Source organism: Stegodyphus dumicola, chromosome 6 (assembly GCF_044657685.1).
Source record: "Stegodyphus dumicola isolate Sdum_Otavi_A_Nest chromosome 6, ASM4465768v1".
NCBI lineage: Eukaryota > Metazoa > Arthropoda > Arachnida > Araneae > Eresidae > Stegodyphus > Stegodyphus dumicola.
In genome coordinates, this window is record NC_140773.1 from 207,718,454 (window position 1) to 207,744,960 (window position 26,507).

General features: G+C 34.6%; 1 protein-coding gene across 8 annotated transcripts in view; it reads left to right on the forward strand.

The window, feature by feature from the left end:
- Positions 1–26,507, forward strand: part of LOC118190859 (rho guanine nucleotide exchange factor 28-like) — a 565,987-nt gene that overhangs the window by 106,239 nt on the left and 433,241 nt on the right. The window lies entirely within an intron of this gene.

The window sequence follows — 26,507 nt, forward strand, 5'->3', positions numbered from 1 at the left end:
CTCAACAATTTCAAAGCGTGCAGTGGCAACACTATATGGGGGGGGGATATCTTCAGCGTGCGAGACTGTGTATGGGAAACTCTAAAGATATGCTCTTTTTAACTTATTTTGTGATATTGCTGTTGAGTTGAATTTTATGGTTTAAGTGCGAAGAACATGACACTTAATAAATAAAGGTAACGCACAAAACGTTTAAAAAAAAAAAAAAAAAAAAAAAAAAAGCCTCTTTGGCAGTAGTATAAAATCGGAAAGCTTTGAGATATATTTTTTATTATTATTATAGTGTTTTTTTTTTTTTTTTTTTTTAAATTCTGGTCCCAATCCTTGCTTTGTAATAAAGAACATTGTACGCCTAGGTAGCCAATACAAATTTAATGTCATCTCACATCTTATCAATAGTGCTTTCATCTTCCTGAAATCGAAGCTACTACGATGCTTCGATTTCAGGATATAAATTTCAGGATATTTTGCTCATAAATGCATTTTATATATTTAGGATTGGCAGCGACCATTTATTTTAAATTACACCACGCTTTAGAAAGAAACAGGGATTCCTCTAAAATTTTTTTCGTGAGAAAATTTATTGTTACGGAAATTTAGTTCGGCATAACTGATAAAGATGGGAAATCTGAATAATATTCCTCTCAGAAGTTAAGGTACAGATGTTCGTCTGTGTAAGTAAATATTTTTTCCCATACTTGCACCTGCTATATATAAAGCGTAATTAAAATATTCACAGTAATCTTTTATTTTTAGCTGTGCGCATAGAGCGAGATACAACATCACGTTTCATGTTTACGTAATAAGTGACGTAGTTTTGCGCACGTTATGATGGGAAGTTTGAAAACAATCATCATTGTCACGCTTTATTGAGCGTGTGTGATATATAACCTCGAAATACCGATCTTTTTATTGATTGGCCTAAAAGAGATATTTGACCAGTACTTGATGCTCACGAGAGCTGTATAACATCAGCTTACAATTTAACGTGGTATATCTATAAATATTTCTTCTTTTTCTGCTATCCTTGCAGAGCTTTCAAGCATTGTATAGAATATAGACATTTCATATCTACATAATATCGATTGCCATTCAAAAGTAAAGGGAGGAGGTAGGCCAATATGTGCTGAAGCATAGGCGTAGATTTTGTTGTAATTCATTAGTTTCTGTCTTCTTCATATTTTTTTGGTTGTACTTTCTTGTGTTCTCGCGTTTTACTTTCTTATATTATATTTATTAAAAAAATGAAAATTACAGAAACTCAAGCAACGCACTTTTGTCTCTATGATCGGTTTAGTGGTTAACGACGCTAGCTGCAGTAGCGATGCTCCCGGGTTCGAATAACGGAGAAGACATGGATGTAAGTGGATAGTATCTGCGCGGCACGATAGCACTGAAAATACTGGCAAGCGGAAAGTCATGTCGAGTGTTTTTTCTGGCAGGGAAAGAAGGGTGAGAGAGGCTAGGACCGTGTTCTCCGTCAAAATTCTGGTGGAGTAGCAGAGTTAGTGCGGTAGGACTGTACCTGTGTGACCTTGTATGAAATTATGGTGTTTCACCCACTTCTACCTGTACCTGAGTCTATTCCGCTTATTGCATAAAATACGTGTATAGTATGTAAAACAAAATATTTTTGATTTAAAAAATATCTTGTATTTTCTCCTTATATTTATTTAACTTCTTCCCTACCACAGGATGTAGCTTTCTGTCAGTAAGCAATGAATTATTATTATTATTATTTTAACTCATTGGGATCTATCTTGATTATGTCGATCAGTTGTCAGTGCTTATTCGGTTGTTGACCTTCATTTGACACCTTGATCATCATTAATCCTTGTTAAAATTTTATTGACCCCCAGCGAATCAATACCGACTCCGTTAGGAACTCCTGATGATCTTTTCATTTTTCGCGGTTTGAAGTACGACCCGTTGCGTAATAGGTGATCAAAATTTATTGTTGTACTTGCTGTTATGACTTCCTGGTGCACATACTATGGGACTTCATTAAGTAAGACAAGCATCCGTTATTCCAGAAAAATAAGTACTCTGTGAAAATAGTCACCTTAGAGAACTTATCAATAATGTTTACTGTCATTTTTCTCAGAGACAATGGTCACTTTCGGTAATAATCATCTTAAGTTTTGATTCTCCGGGAGATATTTCATTGCATTTTCATGCTGATCATAAGGAACATCTTCAAGGTCACAGAAAACTAACTGATTTGGTAAACTTGTATTTTCTATGTAATGCATATAGGTTCAAATTTCGAGTTATGCCGTCTGAAAACTTGGGCATCCTTAGAGCTTAATTACAAAATGCTGTTTTACCGAAGACGAGACTATTAATCATTAAAACAGGTAGCAATTGTTTTGTAGCTATAAAAGTCTATTTTTGTATTTTTGTGGATAGTTTGATTGTGATTGATACTTATGCTGTGGTAGATGGTACTAGATTGACTGTAGGTGAATGAGGAAATAGAATGACGATTTCAAACTTTGTAATATTTTTTCTGCGTGGACAAAGTGAATAAAGATCATGGTTCTGCAGCTAGAAGATACCGAGAGTCGTTCGATTTCACTTTTCCGAACCTTCAGTGAGACGCTGTCAATATATATAGCGCAGTATTATCCTTGTAGAACAGAGGTTCTCAGTCAGAGGGAAATTCCTCCTTGAGGGGGGATTTTATAGTTTCAGAGGGGAATGTGGTCTGCCTTTTATTTACTTGTTAAGTGGTTTAAGTGAACGAATATATATATATATAAAACTACTTTTATTCAAGTTTTGGTATTTGTTTATCAACATTTTCTAAATTTTTTTTGCTTCATTTATAAAATACATTAAAAATAATCTAAATTAAAATAAATATATTTTTCGAATGTTGGAGAGGAGGGGGAGAAAGAATCGTGTAAGAGTAATAAAAGGAGTGCATGGGGGAAAAAAAGGTTGAGAACCGCTGATCTAGAACCAGATTACCAGAAGTTTCTCGTATCACGCAATGGACATGAACCTGTATGCTTAGCTAAATTTTTCAGAATGACTAGTGCTTAATACGCTGGAACTGATCAAGGTGATTTAGGTGAATAAAATACTGGCGACAGTTATACTAATAGTGTTGGTGAATAATAAAATACTTTTGATGAATAAAATACAGTTACTGATGACACAAGTAAGCCTGATGACTTTATTTAGATTATGAAGCAGGGAAGGAATTCGCAAGGCCTGATGCAAATAAGAGGAAATCTCTGTTGTTCTTATAGGGTATATAAAGTTGCTGTTGTAGAAGTTAGACATCTTATGGCTTAGTATTCATGAACTGCTCGGGCTCACCAGCGGCCGAGCGGTAAAGTCGCTGAGCACTGGTTCGGGCTTCGAATCGTGGCGAACGGGCTAGCTGCATGGGCGCTTTTGTACACTGGTTATCATAAATTAAGGAAAAATCACAAAAAATCACGATTACTGAAAAAGTTACATGTAGAATTTTATAAAACTTACCCACAATATACAGCACATAGTAAGGTATCAAATAACATAAAAAGAAATTACCAGACAATTATGGTAGTATAGAAATTAGCACATGTATAAAATGAATAAATCGAAGATGTCAGTTTGCTATAGTAAAAGTACCTTCAATATGGAATATAATCGCCTCTAGAAGCAATACAGCACATTCAGCGATGTGTGATGCTTTCAATAATGCAATCTATCAGTTCCATAGGAAGCGAGAGCCATCGTACTTGCAAAGCAGTTGCAAGCGCGGCAAGGGTCTAAGGAGGCGGATTGAGAGCATTTAGACGTCTCCCTAAAGCATCCCAAACGTGCTCAATAGGATTCAAGTCCAGGGATCGAGCTGGCCACTCCATGCGCATAATTGTTTCCTGTTGAAAATAATCATATACGATGCGAGCCATGTGTGGTCTTGCATTGTCGTCCTGTAACAGGAAAGCATCACCTATTGCCCCGGCATATGGATGCACATAAGCATCAAGGATGCCATCTCTATAAACATGAGCATTCACGGTTCCCCTTGGAAAAACATGGAGGTCTGTAATTCCACCCAAAGAGATGCCACCCCAAACACAGACACTGCCTCTTCCGTATGCATCTCTTTCACGGATATTTCACGGATGTTTGACGGACGATAACGGGTTCCAGGTTCTCTCCATATCAAATATCCTATTATCGCTTTCTAGGCTAAACCTGGACTCATTCGTAAAGAGAATATCCTTCCATTGCTCAGGCGTCCAGTGGACATGTTGTCGTGCCCACTGCAAACGGTCCCTCCTATGGCGTGACTTGAGCGGCACGCAAATGGTTGTTCGCCTCGCATACAAACCACCTTCGTGAAGCCTTCTGCGCACAGTTGACGCTAACACCAACCTCCCGGTGGCTGCAGCAAGGGAGTATCTAAGAAGAGTCGGAGTAGCGGTTCTATTCCTGAGTGCACATAATGTCAAATATCGGTCATCGGCGCTCGTCGTAGCAGTTGGCCGTCCTTGGCTGAACGTCCTAGGTGCCGAATCTGTGATTAGAAATTGCCTCCAAAGTCTATGAACCACAGAAGGACTCACATTTAACCATCTGGCCACTTCTGTTTGACTTTGTACTGCCTCTAATCTCCCAATGGCTCTCCATCGTAGTTCTGCAGTCAAATGATGCCTGGAGGTCATTGTTACGAATTGGCTATCTCAGATTTCTGATGTCACTATCACAGTGAAATATGTGGGCTTGCTCTCAAACATGGACTTTCATGCTCCTCGTAGATGATGTATTCCGAGCGCAGCGCTACTAATTTGCATATTGGAGTTTTACTCAGCTACTCTTACTTGGCAACATATTCAAATTTTACACGGTTTGGCTTACTTTTGAGGGAGTTATCGCTATTTTTGTGATTTTTTCTTAATTTATGATAACCATTGTAGTTTCCCCATCTATAACGTGCATACAAGCCAGTTTCTCTTAGAAAGTTCACCACGGTGGTTTAGCTCTCGTCAGGGAGATAGCTGATCTAATGCTTTGCCAAAATTAAGGAAACCAAACCATAAACTCCTCGATCCGGTTCTTCTGCAAGCTAAAAAATTATTGATCCATTGAAATGGAAACTTTGAGGGTGCAGCTTCTTGTTAACTTTGCATCCCCCCCCCCGCCAGAAATTGCTTTAAATCAGAAGTCAAGCATACATTTTCTGTATGTTAAGGAGGAAGAGACTTGAACTTGTTATATTATTTGTCGCCAATTTCACAAATGACAGTGGTCGAGATTAGGATTTTCTAACTGATTCGCCCTTGTGTTTTCTTTCCGTGTTTGGAATATTAAATGGGACTTGCAAAAAGCAAAGCGTTTCTAAAGATCATCTTTTTCAAAGTTTGTTTTCTTAAAGTTTTGGTCTTTTTAAACTATATATTTAAAAAAAAAAAATAAATAAAACTGGAATAATGTAAGTCTTGAATGTAACTTAGCGATTAATTTCATAGCAAGAAACTCCTTTTTTCTACGTAAACGGAATGAAGTTTTGTCATTGCAATATAAAGTGTAACTTTGTTAACCTTTGTAGATTACTGATGTATTTCTTGGAAAAATATCCCTGATCCTTTTCTTATTCGCCCCCCCCCCCAAAAAAAAATTAAACTGATCCATGCGTACTGTAAGAGTTAGACGGAATGGAAGTGTTTTGGTAACAGAGTGCTATGCGTGTTTTACTGCATATTACGATTACAAAATTTCTGATCATGCTTCTTTTTTAATTTTAAAACTACATTTACGTTTTCTCTAATCAGTTTTCTCAAACAGTTATAATTACTTTTTAAGTCTGAAAGTGCAGATATACGGCTATATTATCTATTCTCTCAGTTTATAAATCCAACAACAGACAGTCCGGATTGAATTGTCTAAGCCACATTGTAGATGAGATATATTTTTCCAAGGAAACACAGCAATAATTTTCAACGAAAAATAAAATAATTTTATTATTATTATTTTTTTGATAATAATCAATGGTAAAATGTATTCAACACGCAAGTTTGAAGCCTGACATTTAATCAGAACACGCTGTGACGTAATTTTTGACATCTTGAAATAGTCTCTCAAGCGTCATCAGATCATCGATCATAAGCAGCTAGAATGTCGTGCATTTAGAAATCGTTACAATTGTTGTACGATTAAACAGATAAGCTATTTGTCATTCGTTGAATCCTATTATAGTCTTACAGAAGTCTTTGACTTTATTAACATAGTATCTATGGTTTCCGTCTTAACGTCGACGCGAGTATAGGTTTAACTTTTTTCTTTTGAAATGCAAAGAAAAGCGAAATTTATTGATAGTCCATTCATGCGTGTTATTGAAGTTACAGAGATTTGAATAATGTAAATACAACGTTACGCGGAAGCACAATCGTTATTTAAATGTGCGAACTTGAACCCAAAGATACACGTTGCGTATGATTGCAGTACTAACAATGAATTCGTGTATGTTCATGCATGTGAAAGGTAAGTTTGACACATTACTTAGGAAACCTAAAACAACGCCTAAGAATTCATTATCATAAATAAATGTTAAGTGGATGATTTAAATCGGTAATGGTTCAGGAACTAGTATTCTGAAGTATTTAGTGAGGATAGGTTTTTCTTGGATCCTTCATTCCTCTGTGTTTTGAGTCCATTTCTCATATAAAATCAACGTGGAACCTGAGCTGAGATTTGAATGAAATTCAGTCTGATTTGCTTTTTAAAATCAAAACACGTTGTCGTGAACTTATAGTAACCATGGAATTTTTCTCCATGACCAGTCACGTATGTTAATTAAGACTTTAATATTATTTTTTTAAGAATAAAATTTTTATGGAAATATTAATTATGTGTCTGGATATTAAATTAACAGAACTTGTAGTAAAATAGAATTCTGTATATATTATGCTCTTTTAACCTTAACATAATTTTTGTAAGTTTCACCGATCTGAAGGTATAAAATACGCTCTTTACAGTTTATTGCCTGCGTTTGGTAACATTCTGAAAATGAATAAAAGCCCTTAAAAAGTCCGCATATCTACCACATATCTTTTTAGGGTTAAGCATATCTCCGCCCCCTTCCGATTAAAATTGAGCTTCTCTATAATGCTTTGCGAAGGTCTAGAATGGTCTTCATATATAATCCCATGTAATAACATGTCACGTGCAATGACGTTGTGAATATTGGCAGTTCCACCAAGTTGTAATTTTTTGAAGTTTTCAATTTTTGACTCTATTTTTGAAACGGGTCAGTGTAAGCTGTCGCACTATGCTCCTCGGTAAGATTTCCAGGTATTCATGATTTGTCAGACCTTCTCAGAGCACGGGTTCTCAACCTTTTTCATATCCTCACACCCCTAAAAAATTTTAACTATATTTTCGCACCGTCTAAAGGCGTTTAAAAAAGCTGAACTAAGTTGTATAAATAAATATTAAAGAAATGATCGTTTGCATAAATCTTTCAAAAAAAAAATTAATGACATTTTTCTTCCTGTTTATTGCATAAGAATTTTTCAAGTCGTGCCATTTTGTTGTTAATAGAAATTCGCATATCTGCTTATGCATCCAGGCGATTTCTTAATTTGTTTTGATTAAGAAAAATCCAGATTCGCATGCCGTCGCAAATGGAATGAGTACAGTTAGTGCCGTTTCAGGAAGTTTTGGGAACATATTTTCACTGCCGAAAACCAATATTGTTCGAAAATATATTGCATCCAAACTGAATTTTAAGAACACGATATGTGCGCAATTCTAAAAGATCTTCCTTCAGTTCTTTATCATCCGACGTTTTATCCAAATTGAAAGAGTATGGGTTCATAATCCATGTTTCCGAAGTTTCAATTCTGTCCTTTAAAATGTCCATCAAATGACTTTGATAATATTTTCCAATGATCCTCAATTTCTTCACATATACTTGGAGTTAGAGACTTATCGTTTTTTGATCAAATGACTTTTAATAATATTTCCCAAGATCCCCAATTTCTTCACGTACATTTGGAATTAGAGACTTATTCTTATCAACACTTTCTTCGAGTGATCGGAAATTAGATATATTCCCATTTCTAATTCATTCAGTCCAAATATGTAATGTTTTTCGAAACCATTTATCTTCTTGCAGCATTTAAATATATTCACATTTTCCATTTAGAAATGTGAACATTCAATGTGATCAAAATACATTCAGGTCATTTATTCGAGTGAAAATATCACTCAAATAGGCTAACATTTGGTTGAATTCTTGTGATTCCATTTATCCAACCAGTTCGTGGTCTCATTTTTTTAGAAAATTTTGACATTTTCTCGCATGTCAAAAAAAGTGCGTTAAAGTATTTCCACGTTATAGACAGTGACCTTCTGGATAGTGAACTAAAATCGAATGTTCACTTCCAAATTGCTCACAAAACAACTTTAATGTGGCGGTGGTTTTGAGTGCGACCCCTAATGCAGTTGATAGTCCTCACAAATTTCAAGGACTTTTTTCATGTTTGGAGTTTACGTTTCCTATGCCTCAGAGCACGTCGATGAAGAAAAGAGTGGATACTATGTAAGGGCGGAATCTCTTCTTTCATTGGTGAAAAAAACTTTATTTTCATAGCATAGCAGGGACATCATCAGTACACGCTGAACCTGTAATTTGGATATTTAAGTCATAATTTGCAAAGAAGTCCTTCGCTTACTGGAAGCTGTCTTTTCCTTTTGTGCTTGTTTTCGTCTTTAGAACAGGAATTCTTCCATTATGGCATCATCTTAGACATACTCTGCTAGTGCAATGAGTTGAATGCAGTTTGCAACATCAATTGTTTTGTCCATCTGCAGAGTTCTTTTTAAAAGACTATCTCTAATATCACCGATAACTGGATCCGGAATGTCGAAACTCAAATCACCATTTCGGTTTTGAATAAGATTATTTGATAACGGCGGTAATCTTAGCTTGTTTGAGGCTTTTTTTTCCAGAATAATTGATGCCATTTCTAATGCACGCGGTTTTATCAACCCTTCTGCAATTGCACGGGACTTCTTCCATTTGGAAGAAGCTTATTATACGCTTAAAAAATGTGCACCACCATGCCAGATGTTAAAATATTCCAGCATTTCAGGCAGCTTAAAACTTGCGTTTGAAAAGGCAGCTCCACAAAGTATGCACTGGCGCTTTTGCACATCGTCGGTTGTTCCTGTGCAAGTGAAACCAAACTTTCCATAATCATTCTTCCATTTTTTTGCTCTTTGACATCTTAAAAATGCACCCTAAAATATGGATCACGTTGATTGGAAGAAAAATAATAATAGGTAAATTGTATAAATATACTTACTGTTTATTAGAGACTGAAAAGGAATGAATAGGTTGCGAACATAGAATCACTACAGAATGTACTTAGAATCATTACAGAATGTACTTAGAATTAAATAGTATGTATTACGTTGCAAAAGAATGCTGGCGGCGCGGTAAACCTCTTATTAATGCAGGAAGTATGTTTTGCACGCGCGCGAATGTTTAATTTTTTAAACAATTATTTAATTTATTTTAAACAAAATCTCCCACTCTATAATTTTAATACTATATAATCTCAAAGCTATCCAGCCATACACAGTTACCGTCATCGGCAATATACGGGAGAATATCACAATGGATCCACAGCGCTTTTCTTTGTTGTAGTGAAGGCTGTATTTGATCTAAAATCTTTACAAATATATACTTGCATGTCTCTGGATATGACGGTTATTCTCAGATAATGGTTTGTGCAACTTTACTGAGTATTAATACCAAATGTGGTCTTTTTATTACTAAAGAGTGAGAGCTAGTGAAGATGCAGATGTATGTTCTGTTATCACTTTTTCTTTTTCTTTCTTTTACGGATTTTACTTTGCTGCGGGTTATTCCCTACTAGTCGAATGAATACTATCCTTTATTGGAATGGAATTTGTTGTTTTAAATTTAAGTTGTTAAGACGTTACATGTTGTGTAAAACGACTGCCACAAATATTGTTGCATACTTACGGGTTCGTAGTACATTAAATGCATAGAGAACCAATGGTAGCTTGATAAAATTTATTTTACCAAAAGGAACACCTTTACTGTTCTGGAAACTGCCACAAAAATACTCAGACAGCTCTTCTCATCTTGATATAGTACAACCAATAGTTACACTTCAAACTATTAAGAGCGTTAAATACAGCGTAATGCAAAGTACACTGCTCCCCGCCTTTCCCCAAAAAGGACAATTCTATATTCTGTATCTCCCGTTTTACGGGGACCGATTGACGAAATTCAACTTGCGCTTTTCATATCTCGAAAGCGCGACTTATGATATGTATTAGATTTATATATAGCGTTGTTCTAATATAGGTATTTTGACACAAAATCGCACTTTTTTTGAAATGACATGCCAATTTTTTTTCCATATTTTGATTCCACGACTCAAAGACGAAGCTCATATGGAGATCTCTCAGTACTCCGTAATGAACGCTGAATTAAACAACTGAGAAACTGATGCTTTTCCTGATCTTATATAGTTTTTTCCCCCGGCTTCCGAGAAATCTCTAGTACCTTCTACTTCTCAAAATTACTGGAAGGCATATGAAGACCAGATACGATTACATTTTCATATAGGAAACTATTACAGTTATACAAGGACCGGACCCAAATTTCGCCAAATGCTCGCCAAGTATTGCAATATGGGTCGATTTCTTGCCAAATTCGGCGACAAAAATTAGTTTCCCAATCCAGCCAAAATATCCAGCTTGGTGCTTCCTCGCCAATTTAGCGAGATAGCCGCTTACCTTAGTGTTAAGTAGCTTTGCACCTGCAATCTTATTTTTTTGGCAGAGCTTCATTCCTTTCAATCATTTCATGTTATGTTATGCAAAAAACAAATAAATAAATAAGTATTACAATTTCGCGTATAATTTTATTAAAAGTATTTACATGTGTACAAAATTCGTAACAGTATTATGTGAAATGTTTAAGGGTATTCGAAAAAATAGACCGAAACGTTTATTTCCTTAAAAAGTGATTCCAAATATGTGTTTCTGATTACAAAGTTTCTAAAAATAGGTAAAGAATTTTAAAGGAGCCAGAAGATTCTGTAAACATAAATTCTTACTTTTTTTGTGCAGTTTTTGAAGATTAAAAAATTCCAGTTATAAATATTTACTGACTTAATAAATGAAAGAAAATCGTACCTTTACGCGTAAGATGCGCAAAGATTGTTGGAGAACAAATCTACCGATTTATATCATTTTTTAGCATCTAACAAAGAGCAAATGAAATATTTTAACTCAGATTTAGGGAGCAGAATGCAAAAGAAGAGTTGCTAGTTTTGCTATTAGATATTGCTTATTATTGAGTAGAGTAGCATTTGTTTTTTCCTTTGTAGTTAATCGCATGATATTAGATGTTACCAATATCTGGGAATTTTGCGAGTAAAAGTTATGGCACATTTTGCGTTTTAAAAGGTAAGGAAGACTTTACTCTTCGGAATTTACTTTTGCCGGCACTGTATAAAGAATTAAATTCTGTTTTTACAGAAAGGAACTCTTTCTCCCAATGCTTGGTAGCCACCCTTTTTTTTTTTTTTTTTTTTTTTTTTTTTAATATATAAAAATAACGTCGGTAGAAGTTCTTGTGGAGATTTTAGCAGTAACTGGCATGTGTTTCTTGATTTTGGCTGATCAGTGGATACTGTAGATTTAAATGGGATGCATGGCGATTTTCGATATACCTTGCAATTTAGACATTTATGCAAAAGCTATGCTCATTGGAAATCTTTGATATTGATGTTGCCTTTGAGGAAAGTATGGGATCTTCACTACAGAATAGGCTTTATGTCAGGCGGTTGAAAGGACTCACTGCATGAGATTTTTACGGTTTTCCTCATTTTACAGACGCTATGTTATTGCAGGATATTTTCCTTTAGAAGTCCCTCCAGGAAGGCTTCTGTTCCCGTAATTGGATTACGCTAGTGTTCTTTGCATAATTAAGTGATTCTGTCCAGCCCAATCAGCCCGAAGGTTATCAAAATTTTCCTAAAAATCTTCTGTTCATAGCAGCGAATGTGTTAAAACATACCGAGTTTTTTTCCCCTTTATTGGCGGGCCTTAGCCGACTTAGGCTTGACCGCTACTAATGCCATCTCCGGAATTCGAACTGGGCCCTCTGTATTGCAGTAGGCTTCCCTAACCACTATATCGCCCGCTACACAAATGGTAAATCAAGTGCATAAATGGTAAGAAAAGGGCTACACAAATGGTAATTTTCAATTTTCTTCCCCTCCTTCCAAATCGGCGTATGGTATTTTTATATAAAATAGTTTGCTTACATATATTTACTGCGCTCAGTACGTTGATGGCTTCTAGTTCTACTTTAATGCAATTAAATAATTATTTCTTTCAACGCTGCATTATTTCTCATTCTAGTTGCCAGCTTGAAATTTCTTTTTAAATGATGTCTTTACATGAGCAAAATATTTGTTTGTTTCTCGTGTGAATGTGAGAAAATTCAAGGAATCCATTTAAATAAATTTGGAAAGCAGTTAATGTGCACAATAATACTTTTATCAGTAGTCAGAATTAATTTGAATTTTAGAGAATGTTAAATCCGTATCTTATTATCGGGCGGCGTTTGCTCCAGCAATCGTTATTAACTCTTCAAAAACTGAACGGGAAAAATTCTTTTGTTTCGGTGTTAAGACAAGGGCGGGGCTGTCGTACAGGTTTTCTGGACTGACAGCTCCTAAAAGGAATAGTTAGTGCAGTTGTATTGATTCTGATATACCAGGAAATTGCTTTTTTTAATATAAAGTGATGGCTCCCCCCCCGAACCTTTTGTTTTTGCTCTAGTATTGCATCTGCAAGTGAAGGATGATAAGTAAGGGTAATTGAAAAAAGTAATGAGGATGAAAATAAAATTAATTCGAGTTTAAGCAACTTTTGCAAGTTGTTGATTGACCCGCACTGGTTTGACTGTAAATATAGAAACTTGTGCTTCTGCTCTGACGTTGGTCCTCTTGTACTGGATATACTGTTCGTACGAAATAAAAATAATTACAAATATATTAGCAATGAATTCAGCCGCATTAACTGTATGACCTTTTTACAATATCTAAATATTCTTAAGCTTCATTTCTGCTGCTGTGCGATGTCAGAAATTTTATTTTTTTTAACGTTTTTATTCTTAATATCTTATTATTATTTGCAAAGGATCTATACGAAAGTACGGTAACGAATAAACACAAAGCGAATATATTCTTGAAATTTTCCTAATTTTTTACTTTATTCGTATAAAAGCACTATTTCTGGGTATATTTCCTTGTGCAAATAAGATTTTTTAAAAAAATCTGTAAGGTTTCAGATTTTAACGGTCCTCCAATAGGATTTGTTAAGGTTTTTTATGCTCTCGCTGAGCTCGCGTTCTACCAGTCTGCTCTTGCACTCCCTCCTGATAACCGTTTTCTTCGCATTTAACGCCATATACAGTTTAACAACAAAACACAAAATTTTTAAAAGCTGCATAGCAGTATATGTTGAGAATTCCCGATGTTGTGAAAAATGTTGGCTTATATTTTTTATCTTTTCTCAGTGTATCACAATTCAGTTTTCTAAAAATGACTGAATTTTTTTTGTCTTTTTATTATTAACTTTATTGAATATTAAACATCTCGTCCTTTGTACTTACGCGATATAAAATCAATTCAACAGCAAAATAATTAAAAGCAGCATATCTTATTCCCGATAGAGTGCTACTAGTTGTCATGCATATAATAGGGGGACCGGAAAGTAATGTCGTTTCTGCGCATGTCGACAACAACATGCTAAGGGCAAGAGTGGAAGCAAATCCATGTCAAACATTCTTAACCAAACTTGGTCGACCATCCAAGAACATTTAAAGCAAAATGGAAAAATAAGCAAAGCAGGTGTTTGAGTTCCCCATAATCTGTCCGAAAAGAACAAAGCCAACCTATCCATCATATGCAACGTATTGCTTCAACGGCACCATACAGAACTTTTTTTGATCATTTGATTAGTGGAGACCAAGAAAAAAAAAAAAAAAAAGTCCTATATCATAATCCAAAACTCAAAAGGCGGTTTTAATAGGGGTTACAAAGGGTTTACATCCCGAAAAGGCGCTTCTGGGTGTTTGATGGAGTATTCGCGGAATTGTTCATTTCATTTTGAATTGCTTTGCTGAACCTGGACAAACTGTTAATGCAGACCTTTATTGTGAACAATTGGATGGAGTGAACCAATCTTTAATCGAAAAATATCGATTGTCAACAGAAAAGGCGTCATTCTGCAACACGACAATGCAAGACCGCAGTGCAAGACGAACACTGGAAAAAATGAATGAATTGGGGTGGGAGGTACTGCCATACTCACCTACCATACTCGGTTGATATCGCAGCATTGGATTTCCATTTATTCGAATCCCTACAACATTTTCTTAGTGGCAAAAAATTTGAAAATTTGGATGATGTCCAAAATGTCCTCTCGAGATATTTTACTCAAAAACCGATTGATTTTTATCGGTTCGGGATTGAAAATCTGCACATTAGATGGCAAAAGGTTGCTGATAACGAGGGGGGATTATATTATTGATTAAAAATAAAAACTTGTTAAAAATATATTCCTTTGAATTTAATGTAAGAAAGCGACATTACTTTCCGGCTACCCTATTATTTATATGCGCTATATTATTTCTCTTATAACTAACCGACTAAAATAGTTATCATAAAAGGAAAAGGTATATAATAGTTTTAATGAGCTCAGCTAGTGTAATTTCATAAAAATATTGAATATATCTAATTAGACATCTCATAATTTTAATACATGTTGATTTCAATTAGTCACATTTAAAAGAAAAAATATTCCTAAGAACTGTGTTTATTGCTTTTAAATCTCTTAATTTATTACTCGTTAACCTTCCAGATTATATATGAAAGTGTCTTAGGCTTTACTGAAGGCAGCATACTGGCGCGTGAAAGATAAAAGTATTTTATTTCAGGCCGCGGCAACACATTCACGTCATAGTGCCGAGTTTGTTAATTAAAACTGGAGGAGAAATGTCTTACATTTTCCGAATGCAACAGTTTCTCGCGTGCTTGAGATAAAAATGTTATATTTCGAACAGTGTTGCTGCTGCTCGCTTTCATATTGTTGAGTTTATTAATCAAAAATTCATTAAAGTTTTATAAAATATGAAGTAAATAAATAATTTAAAAAATTCGGATTTCAAAATTCGAGCGTCCAGGTGCACATATTCGGATGGAGGATTACGTTATTCGAAATTTATGGTTCTGAGTACCGTTGTTTTTTCACTTTGCGAGGAACGTACATACATGCAGACTCTTCATTATTTAATTTCCTTAAATATAATACAAGGCGGTAATATTTGGTGGCAAAAATTTGAAAAGTGATGCACCGTTTATAATAAACCAACACAAAATCCCATTTTGTGACTTGACAGCCCTTTGTGGGTGAAAATAAGATCACAGGAAAAGGGAAACAGTTACGTATCCTAAGGTTTGAGCCTTGGACTGTCGAAGCGTTGTTCATTACTCCACTAATGAAATGACTTCAAATAACATGCAAAGTACTTCAGATTTTAAGTTCATTTTTATTTATTTTGCTTAGAAGAGAAACTGGCTTAATCATTTTAGCAGAATATTTTCTGAGTGAATTTTACACAGTCAGCACTACTGTTAGCATTGATTTGCCATCGATTGCAAGAAGTAAACAATTCTTACTTAAAATTTAACGGATCGGCAGTGTTGAATATATATGCAACTGAAAATTTAATTTCCTGCAGTTCAATGATTACTATATCGTATGTGTATTTATTAAATTATTCCATGAAAACCGAAAGAATTTTCATACTGTCAACATCTGCTGGCCTATTACTCCCTTCTCATGGATCTTTTCTTCTTTTTTTCTTACAGTCATATTTCAAAATACCTCTACTTATTGCTTGATTAGTCATACGATTCAATCAGATTTCTAATTATGTCGCTTAACGGCATTTAAGTGCGGCTAAATCCTGCAGGGGCACCTTGCTGTTCTCATTTCCTTTCCAGTCTTCATCGTACCTGTTTGCACCATCGAAGAGTCCTCCTCTCCTGCAGACATTGCTGGCTTCCCTGAAGCTTCAAACCAGATTTCAAGACTACATAATCTCATAGAGTTATTGAATAAATAATTTTACCAAATACCTGAGAAGGTATTTGTAGAAGAAATACAAAATTGAGTCCAGTTCAAGTAAGCGAGCTTAATGTCCGTGTTATTTAAAAATTTTTGAAATTGTAATTCAATAACTTATTAGTATAGCAAACCGAGCCTTTTTTTTTTTTTTTTTTTTTTAATTAAGAAAACAAATACAAAGCTCCTGCTGTTCCACGAAGTAGTCCACTTAACCCATTCGATATAATGTAAGCATGACTATTTTAGCTTCAACGAGGAAAATATCTGTGTAGCTCACGCCTCTCAAAAAATGATTTCTTGTGAGAAAACTCACGAAAATAACTTTAATAATGCCCTTTGAGTAAAAAAAGTATCATGGTGATATTGAAATAATTGTAGTACTCAAGTGCCCGCGAAAGTTAATTACATATTTAAGTATGTTTATCTAGCAGTGTTTGTGTACAGTGCAACACCACGACTTAGTATCAAGGCGACCATTGCTTCCACCAGCTTTGACACTACACTAAAGGAATTAACCCAAACTATGGCGTGTTCAGCGATGTATAACTGGAGAATGCGAGATCACATGTCGCCCGTATTTCGCCTATATTTCTTCAATACACATGGTATTCGTCTCCTGCTTTGATCGGCGCGTTTTCCAAATGTCTCACCAAATGAAAACTCTGATCAGTAGTTACGGAATCACTGGTGTGGGAACACTCGCCAGCTAGTACCACGGATGAATTATGCCATGGAACTGATGTGTATGGACTGCAATATCCGTAACTGGCATCCAAAATCTTTCCGATTCTGTTCTCATCGCTGACAGAAACTGATGCTGAAGATACTGATTTTCTTCATCTGTGCTTCAAAACTATCTGAAATCTTAACCATTTGTTCCTTCCATTATAACGTTTAGACGGTGGTATAAACATCATAGAGGTATAGTCATAAGTCATGAAGTGCGGGAGTTCCTTTCACACCTGCGAGACAACGTCTAAGCCATAACCAATCAGAGAACCTAACAGGGTTCGTAGCCGTCCTTACAAGTGCTTATAAGTCCTTATATTTGAAAATAAAATATAAAGGCCCTTATAGGTGCTTACTTTTTCTTTAAAGCCCTTATTTTTTGTTTTTAGTGCTTATTTTTTGCTTTTAGTGCTTTTTTTTAATGAACGCGCATTTTTCCTCCCGTACCAAAGCCGAAACTAAATAAACAACTTCCTTATATGGAACGTCAGATGGTGAATCATACTCCCGGAAATAGCTTTTCCCCCTTTCTCTGCATTAACGTAACCTATGGTGCGCGCGAGAGTATAGACAGTTGCACGTCGTTCTTTTGGTCAAAGAATTGCGAAAACCGTAGAAAATTCCGGTACATTCGGTATTCTTTTCCGCCCACCCAAATACTACACACGTTTGAATTTCTATCAAGATTTTAATAATTTGCATTTTAGTTCCGCTTGGTCAGTTCATATTCGTGTTTATTATGATCGTTATGCTTATATTATTGTAGAATTTGACTTGATTCACAGCATGAGAGCACGAAGTAATATTTAAATGGTTTATTTAATATAAAGAAATAAAATTAATTAAGAAAAGTATATAAAGATGAAGTTAACGGTATGCAGGATTAACATAATGATGCACCAACAGTCCTTTTATAAACTCTTGAAGACGTGTGAGCCGTCTGCTCACGTCTGCCCTCCACTCTCGACCAGGTCTCAGCGCTGTCTGGGATGATTCTTAATGCGCTGGGTGATGCTATACTGATGACGTCATAACGGGCAATTCTCATTCAGCATTGGACGGTATGATTTCCCACAGCTTCGGCCAGCCTGAAGAGGCATCGTCCTCGATGTCTGTTGAATGGACATCACTATCATGTACCTGCAAAGAGAATAAAAGAAACAAAAAAAAAAAAAAAAAAAGAAAAAGAGAGTATCAGGTCCTTAGGCTTTGAGCTGATACAAACATTAAATCAATTTGACCATGGCTTCATATGGTCAGCCGCAGTAGATGTCAAATTTGGTCCTTCATGGCATCCTACTTTCTCGACTTCATATCTGTCATTTGATCTTACAGCTATGATTTTATACGGTCCGTGAAACTTAGGTCGTAGTTTCAAACCAGTCCCATATTGAGTTCTCTGAATGGCTACTAAGTCGCCAATCTTGTATAGTTTCGGTTTCTTACGTTTCTTGTTGAATTGTTTTCGATTCTCTTCTTGAATCTTCAAAATGTTGTTTTTAGCATCTTCTCTCATTTCATCACGTTCTTGTATCAATTGTTTCAGATATTCTTCATTCAATATCTCACTAATTCTCAAATCTTCTTTGTCCTTCATTTTCGTGCCTATGAGAAGCTCAAACGATGAATATTTTGTACTTCTCGTAGTTGTACTGTTGATTATCCTCTGGACATCTGGAATATACTTAAACCATTTCGTTGAATCTTCATGTGATAATTTTGACAAAACAGGAATCAAAATTCTATGAATTCGCTCAATTTGTCCGTTACCTCTTGGAATACCGGTAGTAATTTTGACATGTTCTATTCCTTCTTCAGTACAATACGCTGAAAATTCTTTCGATGTAAAGGCACTACCTCGATCTGAAATGATTCTGACTGGATTTCCAAATACAGTCTGTTGTTGCTTCAATTTTGAAATAACTTCTTGCGTAGTTGGTGATTTCACTGGATAGAACCAAGTAAATTTCGTAAAAGCGTCGACAACAGTTAGAATGTGTTGGTATCTCTTGTTCGTCGATGGAAGAGGTCCAATAAAGTCGATATGATACGTACTCAAAGGAACGTTTTCTTTTGGTACAGGATGAAGAAATCCTTCTGCTTTTCCTTGCTTCTTGTTGTACAGTATACATTCTATACAGTTAGCAATTACTTTTTCAACTTTGCATTTCAGTCTGGGAATATAGAATTCTTGCACTACAGCATTCACAGTTTTATCTACAGCAAAGTGACCTTTTTTATGTACCTTCTGTATGATTTCATTCTGTAGGGATTCTGGCACTATTAGAAGATCTTTACCATTTTCAAATTTGTACAAAATATCATTTCTCACGAAGAATCCATTTTCTTCTCCCTTCTCAACTAAATTCTTTATTAATTTCACATGTTCATCTTCATTCTGTTGTTGAGCTAACCGAATCTTCTCAGTTACATCGGATATGTATGATGTTAAAATTAAAGCATTTCTACTTAAAGCATCAGCATGTTTCATTTGGCTTCCTGAACGATGTACAATTTCGTAATCGAATTCTTCAATAAACATTGCCCATCTCGCAATTTTAGGAGTTAAATCTTTCTTATCTAAAGTTTTCTGAAAAGCACTACAATCAGTTACAATTTTGAATTTAGTCCCTAACAAATAGTTTCGAAATTTCTTCAGAGCTTCTATTACTGCAAGGGCTTCTAATTCGTAACTACAGAGTTTCTCTTGCTGCGGTGAAGTCTTCTTACTCATATACTGGATTGGGTGATAATTACCATCATCAGACAATTGGAGTAATATCGCACCAAAGCCTTGACTACTAGCATCAGTATGGAGTTCTAATGGATATCCTTGCCTAAATATGTGTAGAACAGGTGCCTGAGAGAGAATTTCTTTTAATCTGCAAAAAGCTTCCTGTTGTTCGGAATCGAACTTAAAACCAATACCTTTTCTAAGTAAGTCACTAAGAGGTTTAGCTATTTTAGCATACTGAGGAATGAATTTACGAAAATATCCCTTTAGTCCTAAAAAGCTTTGTAGTTGTTTACAGTTACGTGGTTGTGGAAAGTTTCGAACAGCAACAGTTTTGAAGGTGATGGTCGAATAGTTCCGTTTTCAATTACATGTCCCAAAAATTCAATTTTACGTTTTAAGAATTGGCACTTTTTGAAATTTATTTGTAATCCATACTCCGAAGCAGTTTTGAGTACTCTTTCTAATTTGTCTAAACATTCAACTTCATCATTAGCCGGTATGACTATATCATCCATATAAATAATTAGTACACCTTCATTTAGCAAGTCACGAAATACTGAATAAATATACCTTTGAAAAACATTTGGACTAATACATAAACCAAAAGGAGCTTTAAGAAATTCGTAAATACCATTATGTGTTACAAATGCGGTATATTTGGTGCAATTTTCGTCTATGTGTACATGGAAAAAGCCATTTCTCAAATCTAGTGTCGTGAAGACTTTTGACTGTTCTAAGCGATCAAGTACTTCCGAAATTAAAGGCAGTGGAAATTTGTCTTTAATAATCTTCTTTTTCAATTTCCGATAATCTATACATAAACGTTTCGAATTATTACGCTTGTTACACAAAACAATAGGCGCCGAATAATTAGAATTGCTAGGCTTTATTATGCCCTCTTTCAACCATTCCTTAATTTGATCGTCAACAATTTTTTGTTCCGCGAAAGACATGTATCTTCTATTTTGACAGACAGGAGTATCATCGCATAAATTTATTTGCATCTTGAAGTCAGATTGTCTATTTTTCCGTGGTTGGTACGAATTAATTAAATTACAAAGTCTTTCTTTATGTTCTGCATTTGAAATATGCGATAAATCAATCTCGTTGACAGAAATAGCATTCACCAGGTGTGAAAGGTAATTAAACGTCGAGCTACTTCCGCTTTCGGGACTTTTGTTTACATTAACATAGACGCCAGACGATCGCGAAGGATCATAAGCATTCTTCAATGAGATAGCAATATTCAAATTTCCCATAACGCAACGCACGTTAGAATTTCGATATGACTCAGCAGTTATCAAGTTTACATTACTTTTATTCCGATGAGAAATTATTTGAAGGCCATTCTCAGTAAAAGAGAAGTTAAACTGACTCAATACATCCAAACCTAATACAATTTGATTACATAATGACTTAACAACATAAATTTTCGTACGCAGTGAAAAACTATCAATTGAAATATCAGAAATAAAAAAGCCGATAGGGTACGTTTGTTTTGATTCAATTCCGTTTAATGTGATATCGCTACAATTTAAATTAGGAGAACCAATCTGCTTGTGTAACTCTACGCTGCATATCGTTACATCTGAACCAGTGTCAACTAAACTATCAACTAAATGATTATTTATTTCTACAGTCTTCATAATTCTATCCTTGTCACAAATTCGTTGTAATAAAGCTGCTTGATGTGTCTCGGTGGTCTGATCTGGACAGTTTGTTGAATAATGCCCGAACTTCTTACATTTTATACATTTTACACCCTTTGATTTGTTTACACAATGCTTAGAATAATGCCCTAATTCCTGGCAATTAAAACATTTGACCTTATTAACGTTAGATTGATTTCGGTTTGATGACGAAAGCTTACTTCTATCTTTAACTTGAGTGTCTACTTTCGGTTTCGGGTTTTTAAACTTATCATTGTCCGATCTCATTTTATCATAAATTTTAAGCCTTTGTTTAAATTCAGATATTGTTTCGCAACCATACAGTACAGTTTTCCTAACCACAGAATCGGGAATACCATCAATAACATATTTAATTAATGAAGCATCTTCAATGTTACCTCGCGAACACATTTCTTTCATTTTCAAAAAATACTCATCTAAAGATTCATTAGGCATTAATTTACGTTTACATAACATTTCATGCAACTCAGCAGAATTAAAAGCTTTACCATATTCAGATTTCAAAAGCTTTTTTAACTTACACCAGTCATTAACTTTAGGTTCACTCTGAATAAATAGTTTCGCTTTACCTTTTAATGATCTTTTAGCAAAAACTAATTTATGCAAATCACTCAATTTTAAAGAATTTATAACATCTTCAAATTCATCAATCCATTTATCAACATTTTCATATGCATTACCAGAAAAAGGATTAACAATACTTTCAATATCAGAAAAACTAAGATGAGGTTTAAAATGATCTTGAATTGGAAGCTGCATACTGTTATTTACTTGAGACTCGTTAAAACCAGGATTGTCTCTTTGATTATCATCAAGCATTACTTCAGAAAATTTATTAATAGTTTCATCTTCAATATCACTATTTTCTTCATGCAAAATATTTTCAAATAATACAGATAAATCACATAGGAAAGAGACAATTCGGGTTACGACTTCCGTTTTTGAACCTTCTGAATTTATGCACAGTACATTGCAAATTTTAATTAACTCATTCAAAGTAAAACTATTCTGCACTGCATCTATTTTCTTATTAAATTCTTCAGAATCTGGTTTAAATATAAAGCCAGAAATTTCACGTAATCTTTTCCGGTTATTTCGATCTCCATCAGTATTAAAAATAAGCTTATGCAAACTTTTGATTTCAGAACTTTTACTGTTCTTTAAAGCTGCTTCCAATTCTGGAATTTCTACTAACTTCATATTGGAAAGAAAGTTTTGTACTCACCCGACAGATGATCGTCGTCAATTGGGTAATCCACACTTTATACGAGTAATCCAATAAATCGAATAACTTGCACTCAGTAGTTCAAAGGACAGTTCTAATACTCGCACATTTTGGAATTCGAGGCCGCACGGTTGGTCGCCATATTTTTTTGTAGAATTTGACTTGATTCACAGCATGAGAGCACGAAGTAATATTTAAATGGTTTATTTAATATAAAGAAATAAAATTAATTAAGAAAAGTATATAAAGATGAAGTTAACGGTATGCAGGATTAACATAATGATGCACCAACAGTCCTTTTATAAACTCTTGAAGACGTGTGAGCCGTCTGCTCACGTCTGCCCTCCACTCTCGACCAGGTCTCAGCGCTGTCTGGGATGATTCTTACTGCGCTGGGTGATGCTATACTGATGACGTCATAACGGGCAATTCTCATTCAGCATTGGACGGTACGATTTCCCACATTATGAGCATATAATATAGTTGCAGGAGCTACTGAAGTGTAGATAAACTTCCAAAAATGGGTGTATTTTTACACAGATTAGCTTTCTAAGGAATAATATTCGGAATGGCTTAAATAAAAGGAAAGTAATCGAATAGTCAGAATATTTTTTTTTTTCCCCAATACATTATACAGTACGGAGGTTGAAAGGTTCTCCCCTTTCTCCGCAAAATCTCTAATATTGAAGCAGCGGACTTTTTTTTTCAAGTTCAAGTCCAATCAAGTTTTGCGGTCTATTCAACCCAAGCGAAGAATGATTCTATTCCGGAAATTTAACGCAGTCTGTTCAAAATTAGAATAAAAAACACCCCAGATTAGTAAGTCTCTTTCGTTTCCTTTATTTAGTTCTTTATTCTCCGAATACCGGCAGCTGTTGATTCCGATTGCGTAATATCACATATGGAATAATTACGCCGCACGTATTGCGCAATAACGTATGCGATATTTTGCAGAGATAAATAAATCTCAGACTGAACATCAAAATTAATTATGAACACTTAAAAGAGTTTTACTGTGCTTTCTAAGCAGAATATTTCTCAGTTCCGTTGGTCTATATTTTTATGATGCACATATCGAAATGTCAAAATCATTTATTTAGCCGAGAAATCTAAGAAACGGCTACAATCTCCTCCCCTCCTCTTTTTCCAGTTACGCTCGACTATACGTAATATTCGGCAATTTCCGAGTATGGGGGAAGTTAAGCTTTTACTGTTTAAGGATGACTGCATGAAGCAATTTCCCTTCTCCTGATTTCAGAAATGTTCCTCTTTTTTACTTAAATTACTTTGCTTGGAATATATCTTAAGAGAAAACTGTTATGCAATGAAAATTTAGAAAATTTTCAGAATTTTGATTTAAATTATTTAAATATTAATATGAGTGGAAAAATAAATTGTATTTATTATTAGGTCCAAGCGAATACAATTAATATGGCTTATTATTATTTATTTTCTATATTTTGAACTGAAATTTCATCATTAAATCTTGTAATATAGTTTAGTTCTGCATAGTTTTTTTTTTCTCTCATTGAAAATTAATTCTGTAAATTGAACTGTCATTTAAAATTTAAAAAAAAAAAAAAAAAAAAAAAGTTGTTTTCCATGGTTTAGGTAGCTCATTCTCTTAATAAATATTGCATTGCTCATATTTTAAATTGCAAGTCTAATTTTTCTTTTAAGGTTATGCAGTTGTGTATAATGTAATTAGACAGGTGCTTATTTTTTTTTTTTTTTCTTAAAATGTGCTTGAAAAGTGCTTATAGGTGCTTATTTTTTTAACTAAACTGTGACTATGAACCCTGACCTAAATTTACGCATGCGTGGATATATCTAGTTGCAGGAGTCCCGCTCAATAGGTTTCACGCGTTCGCTCTGATTGGTGGGCGCTTATACCAAATCGGCATAAAGTTGAAAACTTCGAACTTAATATCAAAATCCCGAAACGAAGTTTTGTGACGTAGGAAGGTCTGGTAGCAACTAAGCTCGGCTTAAACCACTTATGACATTTGTACCACCGTCTGAAAGGTCACCGAATTTTCTCATTGCGAATATGAAGTACTGTTGCTTCAAAGCCAAATTATTTTGGGAGGGGGGAGAGGTAGATAAGTTGGCATCAAAAATGTCAAACTTAGTTAATTTTAGCCTGTGGTTTGGAGCAGTACCTATGGATGAACTTTTTAACAGTGAAGTTTATAAAAAAAAATTCTGAATGTTTCAGACTATTGTCTAACATCTCGAGAGAATAATATACCATTAAGAATTTCAAAGAAAACTCAAAGCGTGAAACATGATAAAAATTATCGAGTTTGACTTTCTTTGGTGGCATAAACTAATATCAAACTCATAACACACTTGAAGCGAATTATCGCTGTGCTTGAATTAACAACAGAATTTTGAAAAGGTTTAAAACAACTTTTTTTGATTAAAACAGATTTTGACCATGAACGCACTTCTCGTGCTTGACAATATCAACCACCATTTGCGGTGATGTTACTTGAAATAACAGTCTACTTCAAATTTAAACTAAGCCTAACAGCCATAGACCACACAGCTGATTTTAAGTTGGCTGAGAAATTTCTCACTGGCATAACAGTTAAATGTTGGCAGCAACAACGCAAAGTCGAAGAATTACAGTCTTATCAGCGTCGGTGAAACTTAGCAACGTGGCCTCGAGAGGCAGAAACACGCTTTGCCTTGCAATCCGAAAACCTCAGCTTAAATAATCTATAACTGATTTGCATTTCTGGTGAGAGAACGGAAAAGGACAAGAGATAGTGAAGGCTGGAGTTATAAATAAGTGGCTAGTTCAAATAATAGTAACTCTACAAAATAAATAAATAAAAAAGGATTATGTTTCAATTAACATTAAATGTCACGTTAAAATAAAAATTAACTGTTGGAAATATTTTAAAAATTAAATGTATTTGAATTTATGCCGATTTATTCATTCATTTAATTTTTCATGCATTATTAAAAATTAAATGAAGATTTAAATTTATAGACAAGTGCATTTGTTGTCCGTTTTTAAACTGTTCAGTTTATTATTAAATGAGAAAGAAATTAAATTTGAAGGACAAATTATAGATAATACCTAGCCAAATTGCATATGCTGAGAATGGGCTGTGAATAAAAGCGCGTGAACTTAAATTTAAGGTCTTATGTTTCGCATAACAGCAACATTTAACAAGACCTCCCACTAAGATTCTTTCTTCCTTCTTCTTCTTCTCCCTCTCTCTTATTTTTAATCCATCAAATTCCGAGGTGTGATCGCATTTAGGAATTTTATTTCTCCAGAATGGGCTTTTAGGTAGTAGTAAAAAATGTTACATCTGCTTCTAACGTTAATTTTTAAGTTACGTAAGAAGTATTTCAATTATTTCTTTCTCGTCTTTTTTTCTCTCTAAATAATAACGGTAATAATTTTTATGTCATAGTTTCAATGGGGGGATGCGGGCAGCCATTTATTTACCTGATAAGTATATTATATATATATATATAAAAGTCATCATTCAGTTTTTCGTGTTGATCAATCATTTCCATATTTTTTCTGATTTAATTAAATAAAACACATTCAAAAACAATCTAAATTTAAATAAACGCGTAAGTATTTTTCGAGTTTTGTAAGGGAGGGGGAGATGATCGTCTAGCAGTGTTGAAAGGGGCGCAGGAGGAGAAAAAAAAAAAAAGATTAGGAAGAAAAGTTGTTAGAAGATTTTATCATATTTAATACGATTCGCATAACACCTCTATTGAACAACGCTTCGATAATCATATTTACCATCAGTAAGAAATTCATCAACTTACGACAAATACTTGTTGCGCTTTCTTTTTCTTGAAACATTTCGAATGCAAACTTTTACAGTTCTTTCCTCTACTACTGCGCACTGCCGCAGTATAATTTTAATACAAGTAGTAATAGTTTAGAATCCTCACT